We start from the raw sequence: 20,658 nt of genomic DNA, 5'->3' as shown, positions 1-20,658 counted from the left end.
TCTCAATCAGGTGGTGTTTGATTTCTTCTTTTTCTTGTCTTTTTTTCTGGTCAGTCCCTGTAATTGGCTCATGCCTGGAAAAAGTCGCTACGTGTTTTATTCTTAAAAGAAATGTTTTTCTAGGTAGATTTTGGTCCAGTGGTCACGGGAAAGTGTGTGCGTGCATGTGGGGGGCGGCATTTAAGCACCACATGTCCCACTCCTAGACGATTAGGAAATGGCCTGGTGAACGTAGCTGGCGGCGACAAGTCTATACACACTTGGCACCAAAAGGACCCGCTCTTTTGCTTGGTGACCTTGTGTCCAGTTCAGTCCACGGGGACGTGTGCAGGAAAACTGTTTGCCCAAGACCAGGGTGACAGCCTCAGGTTGTTAGAGCAGAGTGGATAAGGGGACAGACGGAGGCCAGCGGGGCCGAGCCTGGCAGACCAGCTGTGTTGCCCAAGCCCAGGGAACACCAGGCCCTTTGCAGTCTAGGAAACGGTGCCCTTGGACTTGTGCAATGTCATGGCCCCGCTTACCCCAGCCCAGGATACCACAGGGATGGGAGCGGGCCTCCAGCCTTCCTCTTCTGAGCCTGGTCTAGTGTGTCACCATTGTTGCTTCTAGAGATAGAGGAACTGCCTGGAGGGACAGGGGAGAAAAGAAGAAATTCAAGTTACAGGATTTTCTACTCCTTGTACCCTCCCGTTGGCCCACCGGCATTCTCAGAGCCCCAGCCTTGGCTGCCACCCCGTCCTTCCTAATTTCCAGACTAGCCAGGCCCACTTTGAGTGTCTCTCTTGTCCCATCTTAGCTTTGCCAGGAGAAGCTGGCTGTGAGCACCAAGAAGCTCCATGTTGGTTTTGTTGCAAGGTGGGTGGGGAACCAGGGGGTTTACCTGAGCCCCTAGCCCTGCTTCTTTAGCCAGAAAAAAATTCTTCCCTTTTCAGGCCCATGCAGGGGAACCCTCCAAAGGCAGGAGGATAAAGGGAAGTTAGCTGGAAGGAGTGATTAATAGACCATTAGTGCCTTCAAGGGAAATGATAAAGGTGCTAACATGTTTGAAAGCTCACTGCCTGGGAGGTGAGCCGCCAGAACCTTCTGAAATCCCTGCTTCCCCTACGCCCCCAAACGTTAGGATCACCCCCTTACCAGCACGGCTTCTCATCTTTAAAACAATATTTTAAGTGTTGCTACATGTTCATTCCATATGGCGTACTTCTGTATTACAGTTGGCCATTTCTGTTTCTCCTGTGAGGCCCTTATAAAATGTTTTGGGGGAAACTATTAGGGTACAGGTGACCCGTGGATGTCGGGAGTGTTGTCTGTGTTCCGTTGGCCACTCTCCCCGATGAGCACCGGTTTTCATCTGTCTGTTTCTTGCATGATTATATTCTCCTGCCCACTTTCCCCCTTTCCCTCTCCATCACCCCTGAATTGGCCCCAGTGTGGAATTGAAGTCCATTTCAAAATATTTGTGATATTGCTTGAGGAAGTTTAACGTTTTGCTTTATTAAAAAAGAACAGTTAACCTCTCACCCTAAATTTAAGGGATTTGCTTTCTCTTGTCATTGGTCAGGGTGGAGAGCTGTTGTCCCAACACAGGGGCGTTTGTACGCAGCCCCGGCTGCTGTGTCGCGATGCCATACTTACGTCACACGGTATGTCTTTCTTACGAGCGGTCCTGCGCTGAGATGAGGACACGGTCCTGAGGGCGGATGCCCCGGACAGGGCTGGGCTCAAAGCAGAGGAGGTGCGAGTGGACTTGAAACAAATGAACTCTGGCCTTGGGGCGTCTTAGCAAACATTAGGAATCTTGCGGTTTCCACCCCCAGGGAGGACCCAGCACCTACACGTTCCGAGTTTCCCGGGTCCTATGGGAACTTGTCACCAGACTACCCGCAGAAAGTTGGACACCTGCCTGGAGATGCCCTGATTGGTTCTCAGGCAAGGTCTGTGCACTCTTGGGAGGTCGGGGTCTGGGAAGCTGCCTTGGGTGCTGCCCGCCCGTGCACTGAAGGCAGCTCTCGGGGTCACCCCCATCCCTGGCCAGTGGGTGCAGCTGAGCCTGTCAGCCTGCGAGCAGGTTGCGTCTCATACGGGCGCTGGGGTGGGTGGTGACGTGCAGGGGAGGGTGCACGCCCACAAGGGAAAGAGAAATCGTGCTGCAGGAAGAGTCCAAAGACGCCTGACTGAGGAAGGAGCTCGCGGCACAGGCAGCTGTCACTGGCCTTCTTTTTCATCGGCTGTCACTGGTGTAAAACAGAAAACGTGGGGTCTGGGGTGTTGACAGCACAACATGCCTTGGGTCCTGTTTGTCTCCAATCTAGACGCGTCTGCAGGCAGCTCAGCGAGCGTGGGTCCTAGAGCAATGCCCTTGGTTTTGCCTGCAGACGCTCGTCTCAGGAAGTCCTGCCTGAGGTGCGACAGCTGCCCTGTGTGGGACAGACGGACGCCCCACCTCCATCCTTCCCAGCCTGCCTTTCTCCCCAGCATCACCCCACGGGTGGCTGTGCACCCCGCTGCCCATCAGAGTTACCAGGAATTTTGGACACAAGGCCCATCTGCGTCCTGACCCAGACTAGACACAGCGCAGGCTCTGGGCTCAGGACACTGGCTCCAAGGCGGGACCCTCAGGGGCTGCAGTCAGGAGGAGCCAGGGGCTCATTACCAGCACTTTCCATATCGCGGAGGGGCACCGGCTCCAGCCTGTACAGACCCAGACCCGAAACACCACTCCGCCACTTAGGAACTCTGCAACTCGGCCTCTCATCTGCAGAATCGGGCAGGGCGTCTCCCTCAGAGCAGTTGGGGTCAGGGCTCCGTGCTCTAGTTCAGGAGCTGGCAGAGCACATGCCCAGAGTGGCAGCCCCCTCTTTTTTTATAGTTCCATTCCTGTGAACCCCGAAGATTTCGCACAGCCCCATGGCAAGAAGCATCTCTCTGCTGATTCATTTCCAATGCACTTGCTTACTTTCTGGGTGTCTGTCCGCATGGGAACCTGCCCTTATCTGCCGAGTGGTCACAGTCTACACATACTCCCAGACGTGAGGTTTCTGCAGCATCTACTCCTGGCCGACCTCCAGCCTCTGGACAGAAACTGCCACATAATTATGAGGTATTGTGGCTGCTGCTTTTGTGGACTGACAGATCTGGAATTAAATTTATTTTAGCTTCCACTGCTGGAGTCAGGACAGCTTGAGCTCAGGAAGTCCACAAGTGCTGCTTTTTAACATTTCAGACAAGCCTATGGCTCTTTAGATTGGCTTCTGCTCTTAGAACTGGCTGTTACCGTATTAAGTGCCTCAGAAGGGGTGAGAGAGGGACAGAAAAGCAAAAGTAAGAAGGACTTTCGAAGGGCACGCTGTTGTGGGTTGAATTGTGTTTCCCCAAAAGATATGCTGATGTCCTAACCCCCAGCACCTGAACACGTGGCCAATTCGGAAAGAGGGTCTTTGCAGATGTGACTAGGTAAGATGGGGTCACACTGGAGTAGAGCGGGCCCCTGATCCCATGTGACTGTCTCCTTATCACAAGGGGAAATTTGGGGATAGACACGCAAACGGGAACGCCATGCGAGGATCAAGGCAGGGATGGGGTGATGGTTCTGCCAGCCAAGGAACGCCTGTAACTATTACCGGCGTGTTCCCGCATCCCCCCAGCCCTAAGCAACCATGAAATGACTCTGTCTCTATAGGTTTCCCTGTTCTGGACTTGCATATAAATGGAATTGTGCAATACGTGGGCACTTGTGACTGGCCTTTCACTTACCATAATGGTTTCAAGGTTCAGTACTTCGTTCCTTTGTTATGGCTGCACCATATTCTGTTGTATGAATAGACCTCATTTAGTTGATCCATTCGTCAGTGAAAAGGTGGGTTGTTTCCACCGTTGGCTCTTAGGAGCAATGCTGTTATCCAGATTCACGTACAAGTGTCGGTGCAGCCATATTTTCATTTCTCTCGGGTTTATACCCAGGAATGGAATTGCTGCCCCTGCGGTAACTCTCTGTTTAACTTTTGAGGAACTGCCACCCAGTTTTCCCAACGGACTCACCATTCTACACTCCACCGGCAGCGTGTGAGGGTTCCACCTTCTCCACAGCCTCACCAGCGCTTGTTGTTGTCTGTCTGTCCATGTCAGCCATCCCAGTGGGCGTGGGGTGGTATCTGATCGTGGTTTGGATTTGCGTTTCCCTGATGATTAATGGTGTCCCGCATCTTTTCATTGCGTTTTAGCCATTTGTAAATCTTCCTCGAAGAAACATCTATTCATGTTCTTTGCCTGTTTTTAAATTGGGTTCTGGTTTCTGTTGGCTGACGAGGCATGAAGATGGCCTTTGGCTTAAACAGGGTTTTTCATGGCTATAGCCTCTGACATGTGCAATGATAGGAGAACGTCCTGCTGAATGAGTGGGTGAGCGGGTACCGTGACACAAAATCAGGAGGCAACATGGAGGACGGTGGTATATTCAGGATGTGGTGACCCTGGTATTTATGTTTAAGTTCACGTTAACACTTTTGTTTCCACTTATTGTAATGAACTTTTTCTTGATAAACACAAATCCCAGGTTTTCCTCTTAGGCAATCATATGGGTACATTTTCACCTCGTTAATGAAACAAAGAGAGGGGAAGGGAAAGGTCGGGGGCATTTCCTCAGTACTAAAGAGCTGGAAAACGGAAAGAGGAAACAGGTGAAGTTAGTCAGTGGAGCTGGAAGTCAAGAATGACAGAGAAGGAGGGTGTGGATGGACATGGGCGGCTAAGGCGTGTAGGATTTCAGGGGGCTAGGGGGGAATGGGGGGGCTGTGGAAGAGGTCCTCTACCTAGTAGGGTGTCCAGCTGTCTGGGTTTGCCTGAGACTGAGGTGCTTCTTGGTCTGTGAGACTCTCTGTTTTGAACTGGGACAGTCTTGGGCACAGTGGGACGAGTTGGTCACCCGAACCATTGGCCAAGGACCTACTGGTTGCTTGGTTACTAACTGTTGTTTGGAGGCAGTTGGGGGCAGGAAAGGGGAGTGAAGGAGTCCTAGGGTGGGACAGGAAGTTTGACCTGGCAGCCATTAGTGACATGGATATGAAGCTCCAGGGTGTGTAATTCTGGGGGGACCTTGACCTCACCCATTTGTTCTAAGGAAGCATCCGTGAGCAAGTGCCTAATTGAGAGGATAAGACTCAAGAAGGTGGGGGAGGCTGAGGAGAACCACAGAGAGAAACAGGTCAGGAAGCCCCTGCTAAGACAGCAGGCTTTCTTTTAGCCTTTTAGACGAAAGTACCTGTCCCCCTAAACCAGGACTGGCTTGAAGAGCAGAGACTTTGCCCTTCCTCTGTGTGCTCCTGTCATTTGTGTGCCTGGGACACGACACGTGTCCAGTATGTGTTTGTTGGATTAAATCCAGACGAGAGGAAGCACATTAGGTGTCTGGTGGAGACGCTAAGGTTATGGGTATTTTCAGAAAGATCGTCATAACGTGATTTGAAGACATCACTGCGGATACCAGACATACACACTCAAAGTGTGGGTTTGCTGAAGAAAAGCAAAGCATCGTGTTGTATCTGGGTTCGGGACTCACTCTCAGGGACCTTTCAAGCCAAACGTGATTCAAATAGAGCGAATAAGCCAAGGAAACCGCTTGTTCGTCCACAATAAGTTATCCTGAGCTAATGTAGGGATGGGGAGAAAGAGGGGTCAGGAAAACAGTGTGTATCAGCCAGACTGTCTGGGGATAGCAGTGACCCCACATCTCAACAGTGAGCAATGACAGGTTTGTTTCTCTCTGTATCCGTCATGCGCAGCTCTGACTCGCTCTATGTCCTATTTGTTGGGGGACCCAGCCCTTTTCTGAGTCCTAGCGGTCAGAGGGACCCTTTATGGGCTCTCAGGCCACACCACAGCTCTTAAAGGTTCCCCTGGGAAAAGCAAGCCACGTGGCCAGGCCTGACATGGGCGTGGGCTGCGGGGGAACGCCGCAGGGAGGCCGTCACACCAGCTACCGTGTATGAGAGATCCCGGGCTCCACTGTCAGCCACGCCTGTGGTGCCCTACAGGTGTCACACAGCGCGGTGGTAACACAGCACAATCCAAGCACAGCTACCTCCTCTCAGAATGCCGGTGTCAGGAGACAGGCAGAAGGACACGTAGCGGGGAAAGCAAAGTAAGGCAGAAATGCAGTCTGAGTCGGGACCTTTGACCTCAGCCAGTTACGAAACGTCCAGCTAACAAGCTGTCCAAGTCATAGACTATTACAGACATTCTAGACCAAGGGCAGTTGATTCCACTGCCCTTGGATAACCAAAGTCCAAGTGATGGCTTCTCCGTTGACTTGAAATCAAAACGTGATTCCTGCTTAAAGGGGACGCTCCAACTTCTGACTTCCCATTTCCCTTCTCAAAGGCACCTGCTGTTTTGACCCTGAAAATCCCACCATGAACAACCGAGGAACCTTGGGTGTGCCATTTTCTCTCTGTGCGGCTTCCCCATCTTTACAGTGACATGCTGGACGCACCCAATGTTCTTAATTTAGGTACATTTCAGTCACCCCACTCTCAGCCTGAGAGTCTGACCCAGTAGTTCTCGAGGGGAGTCTGTTGTGTAAAAGGGTCTCATGTTCCCCCAGGCCAGGAGCAGACGTAGCCATATGATTTTGATTTGATCTCCCTTCCAGCTCCCACCCACCGGGGTGGCTCTGGGCCCCTGTCTGGCTCCGTCATGGTGGAGAACCACAGGATCAGAGTGAAGGAAGCCCAACAAGCAGACGGAGGGTGTCACTTTTTCCCATTGCCCTACCCAGCCTCGGATGATGCTGAGTGTGAAGCTTCCGGGGAGATGAGGCACCTGCTAGTCCTCCGTTGGCTTTCTTGTCCCCAATCACACATGGTCTGTCCCCAAACACAGAGGGGTCTGTGCCCAGCACAGCGCTTGGCCCGTGGGGAGTGGTCACAAAGGAGACCAAATTCACCGTCGTGGTGCGTATTATGGCGCTTCCCAATGGCCTGCCTCTTCTCCGGGCGGTCCCACCCGGCCTGGCAGCCCTTTGCATCTTTCACGTGTCCTAGTCTCGGTCACTAAGCCCCGTGGGCCCTCGGTCAGCCACTAATCTCTGCCTCCTCAGCAGGGCCAAGCAGGTGTGGAGAGACAGCGTTGGGTCCCCTCGCCACTGTCCCCTGTCCGGGTTCAGTAGCATGTGTATCACTTAGCAAGTGGTCAGGCTCCCTGGCAGCTCACCGTGGCTCCTTCCTAGAGAGGGTGGCGGAGCAGACGTCTCCGGAAATGAGAACGTACTTAGGGTCTGACTCCGAGCAGCCGCCGAGAGTGAGGAAGGGGCCGGAAGAATCAAATCAAAACGGTAGTTATTAGTGTGCTGACGATTTAATTTACGGAACCTAGCCCTGGGCTCCCTCGTGTAAAATTCTTTTTCATCAAGTCCCAGAAGGCTCAGCCCTATGGGAAGTTCAGTGGAAGGGCCCTCCAGGACCCTACCTGCCTCAGTATCCCCAACACCATCTCTCTGTTAAAAGACGGCTTTAATGAGTGGCAGCTAGTCTCCAAGGCATGAGGAGAGGACTAGCAATGAATAAAACCAGTGATGCCAGGCAGGCCTGCACGTGTGTTGTCACTGAGTCATCTCAGGTCCCGTGAGGCTGTCATTGGTCCCTTTACAGATGGAAGGAGTCTGGGTGAGGCCGGCGAAGGAACTTGCTTAAGGGCACAGAGCTAGAGAGTGGGGAACAGATTCAAAGTCTGTCTGAAAACCAGTGGGTTCTCCACCCCTCTCTCCCCTCGCCGGGTAGTACTGACTAGTGTTTAAATAACTAGGTTATATTCTGGTTAAGAAGGTAAAGAAAAAAGACCACATGGTGAGTGATTCCATTTATAACAAGTGTTAAGAATGGGCAAATCCACAGACAGGTTGCCCAGGGCTGGGGAGAACTCAGGGGAACAGGTAGGGGCTGCTCATAGGTACGGAGGTTTCTTCTGGGGGTGACGGAAACGTTCAGAAATCGATTGTGGTGATGGTCACGCGTCTCTGTGAATATATCGTGTGCTTTAGATGGGTGAGTTGTGTGGCACATGGAGTCTGTCTTAATACAGCTGTTAAAAAAACAAACAAACAAAAAGCAAGCCTGTTAGTTTCCCGGGTCTGCCGTAGCAAAGTACCACAAACTGGGTGTCTTAGAAGAACAGAAATGTATTGTCTCACAGGTTTGGGGTCAAAAGTGTGAAACGGAGGTGCTGGCAGGGCTGTGCTCCCCTGACGCGCTGGGCTCTGTTCTAGGCCTCTCTCCTTGCCATGTAGACGCCGTTTTATCCCATGCCTCTTCCCTCAGCATGTCAGAGTCTTTGTCTAAATGTCCCCTTTTTACAAGGACTCCAGTCACTTTGGATTTGGGCCCAGCCTAATGACCTCTGCAAAGAGCCTGTCTTCACATAGGGTCATATTCTGAGGTGGTAGGGGTTAGGGCTTCAACAGGTCTTTTTCTTTGTTGGGGTGGGGGGTGTATCATTCAACCCACAACAGCAAGGAAGAGTGTAATACCCACTGAGAGACTTCTTTCAAAATTGTCAAAATGTTTCCTAAGTTTCAGTGTTTATTCCGTTTTACTCAACATGTAATCCCGTGAAGTAACAAACCTGGATCCAGGAACCTTCCTGTTCGTCCTGAGTTTCACAGGGAATGTCCTGAGTTTCACAGGGAATGTCCTGAGTTTCACAGGGAATGTCCCGCGGTGTGGGGACAGGCCAGCCTGTGCTCTGGCCTGCGTAGCCAGCTGGGCCTGGGGCTCCCGCTGTCCTGCCTGCCGAGCTCAGGGAACAGGCTGTGCAGCCGCTATGGACGTACTCCCAGGAGCACGGGAGGGAGCGGTGGGGCTGCAGACCCGCTGCTGTGAGGGGTCCCAGGGACACTTAGGTGTGGCCAGTGATGGCCCCCTGCTTGGTGGCAGCCCAGCTTCCCCAAGCGGATCAATTACTGGAGGGTTGTTTTTGTTGTTGCTTTATCTTTATTTTTTTTAAATCAGAGTTGAGAATTTTTCTGTTGTGGATTCCTTGTTCCACCCGCCCCCGGCAGCCATTTGTGGGAAAGAAGGGAGCCTTCTCTCTTGGGCCAGGGTTCACATCCTACCAGGCCACTGTCCAGTCTCCTGAGCGCCTTCAGAGCTCCGCCCGCCATCCAGCACCTCAGCCTCATGGCACCTGGAGAAACAGGTCCTGTCTATCCTTCCCTCAGGATGTCCCGTCACCCTCTTGCCCACTACCCGACAAACTCTGAGCCAGCCTGCAGCCCTCACCTGCCAGCCCAGCCCCAAGTGCCCCATGTCTCGAGCTCCTGGACCCCTGTCTGTCCAGCCATCACCAAAGTGCTAAAGCTCAGCACCTGTTTCCACAGTGGGGTCACAGTTTCTCCAGGCAGCACCTGGCTCTCACTGGCTTGCAGCTTCCCCAGCAGGGCTCAGGAAATGGGGGTCAGGGTGTTGATGAAAGGAGTTGGCAGCATTATCCACGCCCTTTCGCCAGCCCTCGTGCCTCACCCCTGGGCCAGGGGTTCCTTGGGCATCACAGTTCTGCTCCAACCCCAGACCTGCCCCAGAAGTGTGTGTTTCTAGAGTTTTTCGTTGTTTACCTTCCTCCATTTCCTACCTTGCCTTAAGGTTCTGAATCTCTGTGGCTCTCTCCAATGGCAATTGTCATAGCGGGAGATGCCCAAATGGAGCTCCTTTAACACCCGAGTCACACATCATTAAAATGGACTGCATTACTTCTCAGGTAGTTGGTTCCCATCAGCTCCCAGCCCCAATCACCTCCGTAAAACTCAGAGCTGACATGCGGCGTGCAGTGTGTGCCAGTGTGTGCTATATAATTAGCACACAGTGGTGTATCTGTGTGTGTCTGTATGTGTACACACATACATACTGGTTTAATCCTGATAGCAACCCTGTGGGTGGGGTACGTACAGTTATTATCAACCCCATTTTATAGATGAGAAAACCGAGGCATAGAGAGGTTCAATAACTTACCCAAGGTCACGGCGCTAGTAAATGGCAAAGCTGAAATTTGAACCTGCAGAAAAGTAGCCGCAGTTTACAAGGACAAGTGAAGACCTTTATCCTTCGCAATAGCTCAGGGAGATGAAGCCAGTTTGTGTGAGAGAAGACATGCTTCGGGGTGTTGTTACAGAAGGCAGTCTGGAGAAAAAAATTGTTTTGTGCACCAGTGTGATTTGTGTTGATTTCAATTAAGTCGGGAAGACTGGTTTGTGTTAAGCCACAGCCTGGGCTTCTGCCACCTGGGCAGCCCGGAGCCTTCTGTTCAGCCGTGCCTTTGAGGCGGTTTTAGGTCACACATGTTCAGAACTGGAGCACCTGTGAGACTAGCCACGCTCAGCCCCTCAGCATGCGGCTGTGGGTGAGCCAAGCCTGGCTTGTGGCTTAAATGGAAGATAGTTGTTGTGAGTCTTCTCACAACAGAGCCTTCTAGAGGTTTCCAGGGCCTTTGGAGGAGCAAGTACCAGGTAGCGAGCCTTGCAAAATGTGAGGACCCTCCAGTACCTCTTTTTCTTACCTGCTCCTGCTTCTCTCTCAAACTCTCAGCCTCAACCTTATTCCTCTCATTTTTTTAAGCTCTTTTTTGTAGCTTTCTTCCCAAGCATCTACTGCCTTCTGGAAGCTTGTATGGTATCTGCTGTCTGTACCACACCAAGTGCTGCTCCCACCCTACTTGTTCCTTGTCTCCATGACTTCCCTCCAGGCCAGGACTGAAGTCCACGACGTTGGGGGCATCTCTGGATTCTGTTTCTCTAGTGCCCCAGAGTTGGGGGTTCCGTGAATATTCGTCGTTAGGAGAGGGACCACCGAGAGCTGGAGCGAGAGCTGAGGTAGTCGCGGAGAGGGAGCTTTGTGTTAACGGGGCAGCCCGTCTTGCTTTTAACTACAAATAAAAAGGAAAATGGGGGCTTCCCAAGTGCCAAACTATTCCTACTGAAGGGGAGCTCACTTGCCCCCTAGATGATGGGGCTCCTACTTCTCGGTCTGATGAGCTTTCTCCTTGGTTGACCATTGAACTTGGATGAGACATTCAGGTAGAGACTGTGCAGTATTCAAAATAACATGTGCTCCACCAGAGCTACAAGGTGGGCCCTAAAAGTTAACAGGATGGAAGTCTAGGGCCCCGTGGCAGTGGGTGCGGGAGAGTCTTTATGACTGCCATGCTGGGAGTGGGCTCAGAGAAGACCCTGAGAGGAGCGGCGGCCCATGGAGGCTTGGACAGGCAAATGCCCACGGGTGTGTGTGTCTTACGTACCCCATCAGTGCGCCTCTCAGTGCATCCTCGTTTGGGCTGAATGGCACGTGTCCCCCTCTGTCCTCTGCTCGCTGCAGTGGGCACACCCTGGGGCCATGTGAACAAGCCCAGCTAGCTTTCCAGGAGGCAGGGGCTAAGCTCTCCCTTGTCAGGTGCAGGAGTCAAAATCAAGGGCACCTGGCCCTCTCGGCACCCAGCTGTGTGGCCTTGGTCGGGTCACTTCCCAGTTGGTCTCACGTGATTCAAGAGCTTAGGTGCATATTAGCTTATTTGATATGATGGAGATAACTCCGTGGGTGGGCCAGCGACATGCTACAAACACAGATGCAGAACACGTGCCTGTACGGTCCAAGCACGTGGCACTTCTTTGGGTGGAAGACCCTGTTCCCTGTTCAGGGAGCTTGAGGCCTAGGAGCAGTCTCCACATGAAGGTCTTAAGACCTCCCAGAGTCCAGAGCTGGGCTGTGAAAAATGGAGAAACTGTCACCCTTTGGGTGAGTTAGTTTGGTTTTGGTTCCCTGCCATTAAAACCAGGGCACGAGACCTCAGTGATTCCAAGTGTCTTTGCCATCCAGGAGTTCCGCCTGGAAGGAGGTATCCGGTGAGTGGGTGGGTGGAAAACGAATCTAAGTCAATCTGGCTGTTCAGCATTTGTCTCGGTACTTTGGTAAATATTGGTGGCCTCCAGTGCTAGAGGTGGATGAAGCCACACGCCCTCCCCTGCCGCCCACATTGGTACTGGGTGATAGGTTACAATGAAAGGAAATCTTAGCCCAGAGTTCGCCAACCCCCTACGGACACTTTTAGGCAGCAGATACAACCTGTTCTTGTAGCTCAGAAGAAGTCTCGCTGTGGCCCTCGGCAGTCACTCTGAGCAGATACCAAAGGTCTTCTTGGAACAGGACTGGCCATCCCACAGCAGAGTTCACCCGCAGGCCCTCTGTGGAAGAGGAGGCAGGACCGGAAGGCATCCATCCCGGCCTCCAGGGCTGCAGTGTGTGTGTTGGGGGTGCTGCCGGGCTGGCCGATGCTACAGCTGGTTTACTCAGGGGTGCTGCAGCCTGTGCCGTCCTCCCGAGTCAGCGATTCCCTTGAACACCACTCATCTGGCCAGTGAGAAGCAGCTGTCGTACTTTCTGAGCTGACGCACAAGCCATCAAGTATCAATTCAGTAAGGATGTTTGAGGTGCCAGGTAACCTCTTCGGCAGGTCACTTCCCAACTGGGATCTTGGAGAAGCTACCGAAGTGCCCAGTGTATTGTGTAGTCAATGGGCGCAGAAACGCTGGCCTGAAGTTGTTTGTAGGAATGGGGTTCCAAAGTCAAGTATCACGGCATTGACATCCCCGTACATCTCAGATGCTGTTCCCAGTGGATGGCCAAGCCAGTGCCATGCCAACACCATGCCATGCCCCCTCTTCCAGGCTGCCCAGCTTCCAAGTGAAATATGAGTGCCACCTAGGAGCCAGGAGCCGGGCACTGAGCCCAGGGGACCCCTCTCGTTTCAGTGTCTCAGCAGTTGTGCTGCCCCAGCCACAGGACTGAGCACAGGGACGGCATCGCCACCTACAAAAGGAGGGAGGATAAAGGCTTCCCCGAGCAGCCTCCGTCCACAAGTTGCACGTGGGCCTGTGGGTCCCTTTGCTGTTAGGGCTGTGGCTGCATTCCTGCAGTGGTGCCTTATATCAGGGACCCGCTTGGCACACAGCGTTTGGTTTTGGGGATTGTGGCTGAAGGTGATGTGGGATGTGGCTGAGGTTTTGTGCTGGATTCCCGGGACGCTAAGAAATGTAACCCAGGTCTGTGACCCAGGAGCCTGCGGGTAGGGGCACTGCCTCTTGTGTGACATTTGCTTCTAGGCTCCTACGTCACGTACACAGCTGAGGTAAAGCTGTGTCTGGTTTGAGATCGTCCTGCCACATTTCCCGCGTCATTTGCAGGTCTTTGAAGTCACTGCTTGGGTGTGCTGTGATTCTCTGGCACCACGAGGCTCCATCAGCGTATACCTGGCGTGCACACGTGGTCGGTGTCTGACCCTTCCCCACTGCTGCAGAGGCTGTCTTTGTGCAAAACCTTTGTTTGCATTTCAGACTTCCTTCGGGGTGGACCCCTACAAAGGGAACGACCAACGTCTAGAGTATGAACACACTCCTCTAATTCTTATTTATGCAGGTACTCACTAATCCTGTGCCACAGGAAAACCAGAAGATACAAATAAGCAAAAGTAAATTAATTAAAGTGGCTGGGGGTGTGAACCTGTTAGAACAGGGAGCAATGAAGCCGGGCTTTGGAGGGACGGTACCTGTGATTGGGGCTGGCATTGCAACAGCTGTAACCTTGGTGGCTTGGCCTCTCTGAGCTATAATTTCCTTATTGACAAAATAGATAGTATTTTACCCATTTCCTTGTTGTGCAGGTTGAGATAGCCTGTGTAAGTGCCCAGCACTAAAAATACACTCAAAAAATCAGTTCCAGGACAGAGGCAGGGTCATCATCCACGGGTGCCACGGAAGCCGGCTGGGGGTGGAGAGGGACGCAGGAGAACTCTGGGCAACAGCTCTGTGCAGGTCTGAGAGGGTGGAAGAGTGGATGGCTGTGGGCAGGCTCTCAGGGACCTGGCACACTGCCCTGAAGAGCTTGAGTTTGTCCTGTAGGTAGCACGGAGCTAGTGTTTTGATTTTGCTTTGTCTTTTTTGGTCTTGTGAGGATAGTAAAAGTAAGGCTCAAAAAGCAGTGTTCAGGAAGGTGGATGAGCAGGGGGAATCAGAGGCATGTACCACAGGCAGGCATGTTCCCGAGATCTGCAGGTTGGGCCAACAGTGGTTCTGCCTTTACTAACGTCTTCCATCGACTGGTGCTCTTCCTTCAAAAGAGGAGACCTCCCTTCTCCAAGGAGAGCCTGAAAAGGAAGCCTAAACCTCGGGTGCAGTGGAGATTTTGGAAGCGAGAGTAAATGCAGGGAAAACAATAACCGCGTTTGTGGTTGGGAGTTTGCAAGCTGGAGCAGAGTTGTTTATGCTGCTAAGTCTCAAACCGGAGATGCAGGATTGCTGGCAGTCAGACCTGCAAAAAAGCCACTCACACCCCATCCGTCATTTCCAGGGGCTAGTTTCCTAATGTAGCAAACCTTCGAACACTTTGGATGGTAGAGCCCATTTCCCTGGCATTGCCAGCTATTCCAAGCCACACTACTTAGGATTTTTTTCTTCAGGCTTGTTTGTATGCTTTGGAATAAAGCACACAGATAATAAAGCAAGCCCAGCTAACCCAGCAAGGCTCCAGAACCAGCAGGAGAAAATATTGTGATTGGCTGGTCTCCTGGGAACACCTGTACCTTTGCCGGGGGGGGGGGGGGGCTGGCTGCAGGAGGATGGCCCTTCACTCATCACTCCATGGCCCCTTCTTTTTGCTAAACCACAAATTTATGCTAGTGCTGCCCTCCAGTTCCAGAGTAATTCCACATATCCCAAGCGCATGCTTAGTTTTGCCCAAATGCTTGCCCATCCATCATCCCCACAACAGCCCTGGGAGATGTACAGAGCCAGTGTTTTCTCTCAGATTCTTTTCTCAGAGCAGCACCTGACATTCAGAGAGATGACTGAGCTGGGCTATTGTCACAGAATGTTTGTATTTAGGCCTGAGAGGACCTGAAGGTACCTCAGGTGACACATTGCTCATTCTGTAGCTGACAGAACAGTGTTCCAGCTTAAGGTGACTTTGTCAGGTAATTAGCTGTGTGGGGCCAGAGCTGGGAGCAGGCCTCGCCCGGCGCCTAGAGAGATCTGGCCGCCATGCCATGCCTCTGCTGTCTCTGCTCTCAGAATGGACCAGTGGATGGACAGTGACTGCCCCTTTCTGTCCTGGGCTGAAAGTCACCTTAAGAAAGCCACAGAATCCCAACCCCATTCCAAGTTTCCCAAAGACCCAGACTCTTCCTCAGTTACCTCTTCTGTCCATGACCTTTGGTGGACAGCCATGTGACAATGTCCTTTCGTCACCTCCGCGAAGCCTTCCTGCATGCCCCATTCTCGTCGTCTTTTCTCCCTTTCATGTCCGTCACCCCAACCAGAACCACAAATTTTCCAGCCGCATCGTCTCATAGTATCAAACAATAGATTCTTTAGGGAATCCGCCTCTGCTTGAACACCTTCAGCGATGGGTCACTCACTGTGTTTCGCAGCAACTCCTCCATTATTGAAGAGGTGAAGTCATTAGTACATTTTATTTCATAGTGACCAGTGCAGGGTTCTGAAAAGGGGACCCTCATTTTCTCCTAACGACTCAAATCGATTTTTCTCCCAACCAGCTTGCGTATCCCTTAAGGCAGTGTGTTAAGGGCTGACCCAGGATTTGGGAAGACACACACACACCTGAGTGACTGTCACGGGGGAAAGTGTGTTATAGCACAAACCTGGAAGCAGGAGGCCCAGCAGGCCCTGCAGGACCCCACGGGGCGGCTCAGGCGACACAGGCGATTCAGATGGCTCAGGAGCTGAGGAAGATTGGGGGAGGGCCTTGACAGAGGTTCCCTCAGGAAGGACCGGGTGAGGCAAGGTGTGCTGGCTTAGGACTGGCAGGTCTGAGTCATGTCCGTGGGCTCTGGGTGCAGGGACTGTCCCTAGTTGTCTGATACCTGCCTGGAGGTGGTTAGGGCAGGGCGATAGGAGTGCAGGTGTGAGAACTGATAGAGGAGGTGAGGGGGTGTGGGCTCTGGATTGGTTGGTCTGCATATGAAAGGAGGGTCCCAGGTAAGCAGCAGTTTACTACCTAGAGGGACTGGCTGACCTGGGAGGGGCAGTCCCTCCAGGGTCAGCAAGCCCCCCCCCCCCAAGTCAAAGCTTCAGAATTCCAGAAAATAAAACGTGGTTCATACAGGGGGGAACCGTGTTGCCTTCCAGATGTTTGCAGGTTGTCTGGTCAGGCTTGGGGGACCAGGGTTTCAGAACCAGGGTTTTCAATGGGGATTTCACAAGCAGAGCCTCTTGGAAGGGCCTCAGCCATCACTGTCACCAGAGAAAACCCTGCTTTCTCTGTATGCCAAGCATAGGGGTCCCCAGGGAGTCCAGGTTTCTGAAGCCACCATGTTGTTTTCCTCTAAAGGTAGCTGGCCTTTGCCTGAAGGGACATGGGGACAGTAGAGCACGGGGCTGTGGTGGCCAGTACCTCGAGCCCAAATTCCATCCACTGCTTTATCACCGGCCTCTCCTGCCTTCACTCGCCCTGCTGCCTGTCTTTCTAAAAGACCTGGCTCAGCCCTCCCTCCTGCTCACTTGCTTGTGGAGTGAGGAGGTGCCTCCCGAGCAGCCCCAGACACAGGTCGTAATGACAGTTTGCTGCAGCCCGTCAATGAGGGGATCTGCTGGCGCTCTGCCTGTGTTGGGAGCAGCACACCAGCTCTAGCCAACAAGACTGTCGCCTGCGCTGGCTCAGGCCAGCTCGTGCTGTCTGCCGTCCGCTTGTTGCACGGCTTTGGGGACTGGGAACTCACGGAGCCCGGTCTCCATCTGTTGCAGGCGTGCAGCGGCAGCAGCTCGGAGAGCAGCCAAACCCTAAAAGTCGCCTGGGCTGGAGGGACTGGGAAAGCCCTCCTCCCATGGGCCTTTGGAGAGAGGCAGCAGGATTTTGCAGAGCTGGGAGCGCTGTGTGTCCCTGTCACCAGCACCTTGCAGCCCTGCACTTCTGACTAGCGCCCGACCAGAGGAGGCCTCTAGGACCACCTGGGGCTGAGTAAGCAGACCTTCCAGAGCTCCATTTCTGAATGCGTGGTGATTGTACATTTGTGTGTGCCGCTTTTCCCGTGCCGATGCTTTGTCTCCTCTGTATGCAAGACGGATGCTGAATTGCTGTGTGGTTCTGCTGGGGGAGGGGGCTCTTATTAAACACCCCCAGGAGGAACCAAATGTTCTGTACCTTGAAGCTGTGTGTTTTCTCCTTACGTAACTTTTCTTGGTGATTTAAAGAGAGTAACTCGTGCGGGTGGTACGTATGTGTGTGGGTGTGTTCATCTCTGTTCCTTCTCTGAGTCTTATCCCTCCTCCCCCGCCAGCTACTGGGTGAGGTGAGGGGAGCCCCCCCTCCCCTTGAACCTTTCAATCCTGGCTTCAAGTTCCCTCGCTGAAATCTTAGTGGAGTTGATATTCCCTGCCTTTCCTCTCCCGTTCCCTGAGTGATCATTTATTACATTTGTCCCACTTGGAAAAGATTGGGGGTGAGGGGGCGGGGGACCTTTGGGCACAGTTCTTGACCACATACACAAGGCGTCTGGTCTCCTGTGGGAGGGATGTGAGCTCCAGAAAGCATACTTGTTGCTTTTTAAATTATGGGGAATCCATTGAACAAACAGAGGATAGGAGGAGAGGGAGAAAAGCAGAAAGGGAAGGAAGAGGACATGGGAGATGCCTCGCCTGTGACTGAGGCTTGTTTCTCTGGTGGGGACAAGGGCTGGAGGCTGAGACCAGAAGCTGGAACTGTGGGTGAGCCCACACAGCAATAAGGGGCGTAGCTGCCGGCTGGACGGCACAGCCCGCTCAGCCCCACCTCGGCTGACACGGTGCTTTGAGCAAGCCATTTAGTTTGGGTTTTTATTTTGGGGGGTGGGGGTTGCCCTATAATCCCTGTTCCTAAGCCAGGGGCAGCACTAGTTGTGCGTGAAGAGAACTTCGTCTTCAAGTCTGTGATTGGTGGTGTTTGCTTCCTGCTGATTGGGAAGGACCTGGGGTGGGCATGGGGGGTGTTATAACAGAAGAATAAAGCTTGATTCTGTGTTTCTGACTTTCGATGGAAGTGGGCGGAAAAGAGAATGTTAGTCAATGCAAGACTCATGGGGCAGTAGAGAATCAAGCCCTGGACGATGGCAGATTTTCAGCGCCCAAGGACAGGCGACAGGGTGCCCTGGAGCAGTTGGGAAAGGGCTGTACGGAGGGGCGGGGGCTCCATGGGCACCTCCCTGGGCCTGGGAACAACGGGACACAGAATGGTGCTGCCAGGAGGCTTCCGTCTGAGTGCAGGGGAAGCCCCAGAACATAAATGAAGGAGCCTTTTAGGTGCTGATAGGTGTGAGTAGATAAGAGTAAGAGCAGAGGGGAGGGCAGTGGAAGGCTCAGCCCACAAAGCTTCCTCGGAATGTGAGAAACAAACGTAGCAAGAGTGAACCAGTGCCTGTGGGCTCCGGACCTCGGGGCCAGGCTGCCTTCCGACTCAGAATAGCCCGGCTCACTCACTGACCCAGAGAGGCGGTAACTTGGCCACTTACATCCAGGCCTGCTCACCTTTTCAGCTGTTTCCCCAGTTTGCACGGAAACTTGAGGAGGCTAGATAGATCAAAGGTACCCAGGGTTTGGGTATTTGTTTCTATAAGCTGACGTTTGACCTATGAGACAGGTGTAAACTTTTTATAGACGAGGAAGCTGAAGGTTAATAAGTTCATTCAGTGAACATGCTTGAAAATCTAGGCTCTCCAAGACACTTCATCTTGCTGTACCGGAAGCAGGTACCCTGCAGGGCTGAGGAAGCCAGAAATGGCAGACGAAGGACACATGGGAGAGCCTCATCCCAGGCCTTGGGCTGCTCCTCAGGGCTGGACTGCAGGCTGGGATGAAAACCAGCTCTTTATTGCACAAAGTTAATGCCTACGTGCCAGGCGCTGGCCATTCCAGGTGAGGGAGACGCTTGGTCTCAGCTCCATGAACTGATGGTCTGGACAGTCAGGGATTCCTGGCATTGGAGGTGATCATTTCGGGAATCTCATTTCAGCTCAGCTCAGGGATTCCTGGCATTGGAGGTGATCATTTCGGGAATCTCATTTCAGCTCAGCTGTGAACCAGTGGAATCCTTCCTGGATTTCCCAACCCTCTCACTCTCGCCTTCAAACTATAGACCTTAGCTTCCTTTCAAGTGTTCCAGGCCTTGCTCCCACACGATGCACACACACACCAGCCTTGCTCCATCCTTTTCTTGCATCCCCTCAAACTCAGCCCGTAGGCTCATGCAGGTGAATACCTCTACCGTCAGTTTTATGCGGTATTTGTATTAGGTTGTGTTCAGTTAGTTCTTGTAGATGGATTCAATTGATAACTCCCTGTGGTCAGCCAGGGTTTCCATTTCTTAGAAGGATTCGTCTCCGTATCGCCTTTTAAATGGCTGTCAGCTGTTCATATTTTGGTAAATATGTGTTGCCTATGTTCTAGGCACCAGGCTCCATGTTTGACATTTTCGTGGATGTTAATTATTTTAATTTCCTTGACAACCCTGAGAGCTTTGCCTTATTTTACACACGAGGAAATTGAGGCTCTGTGACCTTGAATCACTTACCAGGTTGCATAGCCAGTAAATGGCCAACTAGGGTTCAACTCAGGCCCTCTGAGTCTGAGTTGCCCCTCCCACTGTACCATACGGGCATGTGGCCAACAGCTGGTGCTGAAAACTTGCATCTTAGCTGACATCATGGCAAGGTGGCTTAGCAAGGATTTGAAGCCAGACCTACAAGCCAGTAGGTCCTCAAAGGCTCTGTGCGTCCCCAACCTTTCCAGCCCCAAGGTCTTCGTATCATCACACCAGGAGTGGACAGTGCGTGCCCATGAATTCTGTGTGCTCTCCAGCAAACCTTCGGTCTGCCTGGAACAAACCTCGCCCAGGAGTATGACAGGCATCAGGGCTGTAGGCTCAGTTACTGAAATCTAATTGATGAGAAGGCTACAATCCAGTCACAGGCACCTGAAACCCAGGGAGCCAGCAACGTCCCTCCTTTATCCCCAGAGCCCCTTGGCCCTGGGCTTGGGTATCAGACTTAAGTTTGAAGCTGTGTCCTACTCTTTACCAGCTGGGAACCACGGCATATTGTTTCATCTTTCTGAGCCTGATTGTTCTCCTAAAGCTGGTAACAGTAAGGCCTCACAGCGTTGGTGTGGAGACCATTGACCAAGGGCCAGTTGCCAGCACATAATAGATGATCAGTAAACAGTAAGGTGAGCGGTCAGTTGTGCAGTGCCCCAGCTGAGCCCAGCAGAATACCTCTCAAAGCAGTGCCTGGACTTCACTTAGTTTTCCGATAGAGTTCTCTAGGTCTTATCACCTTGGTTATTCATCAGGAAATCAAGGTAGGAGCGCTTTGGGTTCTGCTGGGTTCCTGTAGTTCCCTTTCTGCTGCAATCCAGCCAGTTCTTTATCTGTCCTTGGTGATGGTCAAGTTCGGTCGCCGTCCCACCAGCCTCGCCCATGTGGACAGCCTATCTCTCCGCTCAGTTGTCTGTTATCTCCGTGTGGTTCCCCTGCTGAGACCCTCTTGAAGATCCACAGAAGCCTGTTTGTACTCTTCCCCCTTGGATCACAAATCCCTTTCTTGATTTCTTTTAGAATCCTTCACCCTGAGATACAGCATAGGGGG

The 20,658-nt window shown here is 52.5% G+C and overlaps 1 protein-coding gene across 3 annotated transcripts in view; it reads left to right on the top strand.

The window, feature by feature from the left end:
* The window catches only part of PRKAG2 (protein kinase AMP-activated non-catalytic subunit gamma 2), a 190,402-nt gene that overhangs the window by 26,171 nt on the left and 143,573 nt on the right, over positions 1–20,658 (top strand). The window contains exon 1 of one of the 3 annotated variants that reach the window (XM_081038102.1): positions 16,867–17,003. The exons of the other annotated variants lie outside the window; for them this stretch is intronic. The gene's annotated coding sequence lies outside the window, so the exon portion shown is untranslated. Of the gene's footprint in view, positions 1–16,866; positions 17,004–20,658 lie in introns of those variants that run through there. 3 annotated transcript variants of the gene reach the window in all.

This window comes from Rhinolophus hipposideros (assembly GCF_964194185.1).
Source record: "Rhinolophus hipposideros genome assembly, chromosome: 25".
NCBI classification, from domain to species: domain Eukaryota; kingdom Metazoa; phylum Chordata; class Mammalia; order Chiroptera; family Rhinolophidae; genus Rhinolophus; species Rhinolophus hipposideros.
The sequence above is the reverse complement of the archived record's forward strand: the minus strand, read 5'-3'. Positions and strand labels throughout refer to the sequence as shown.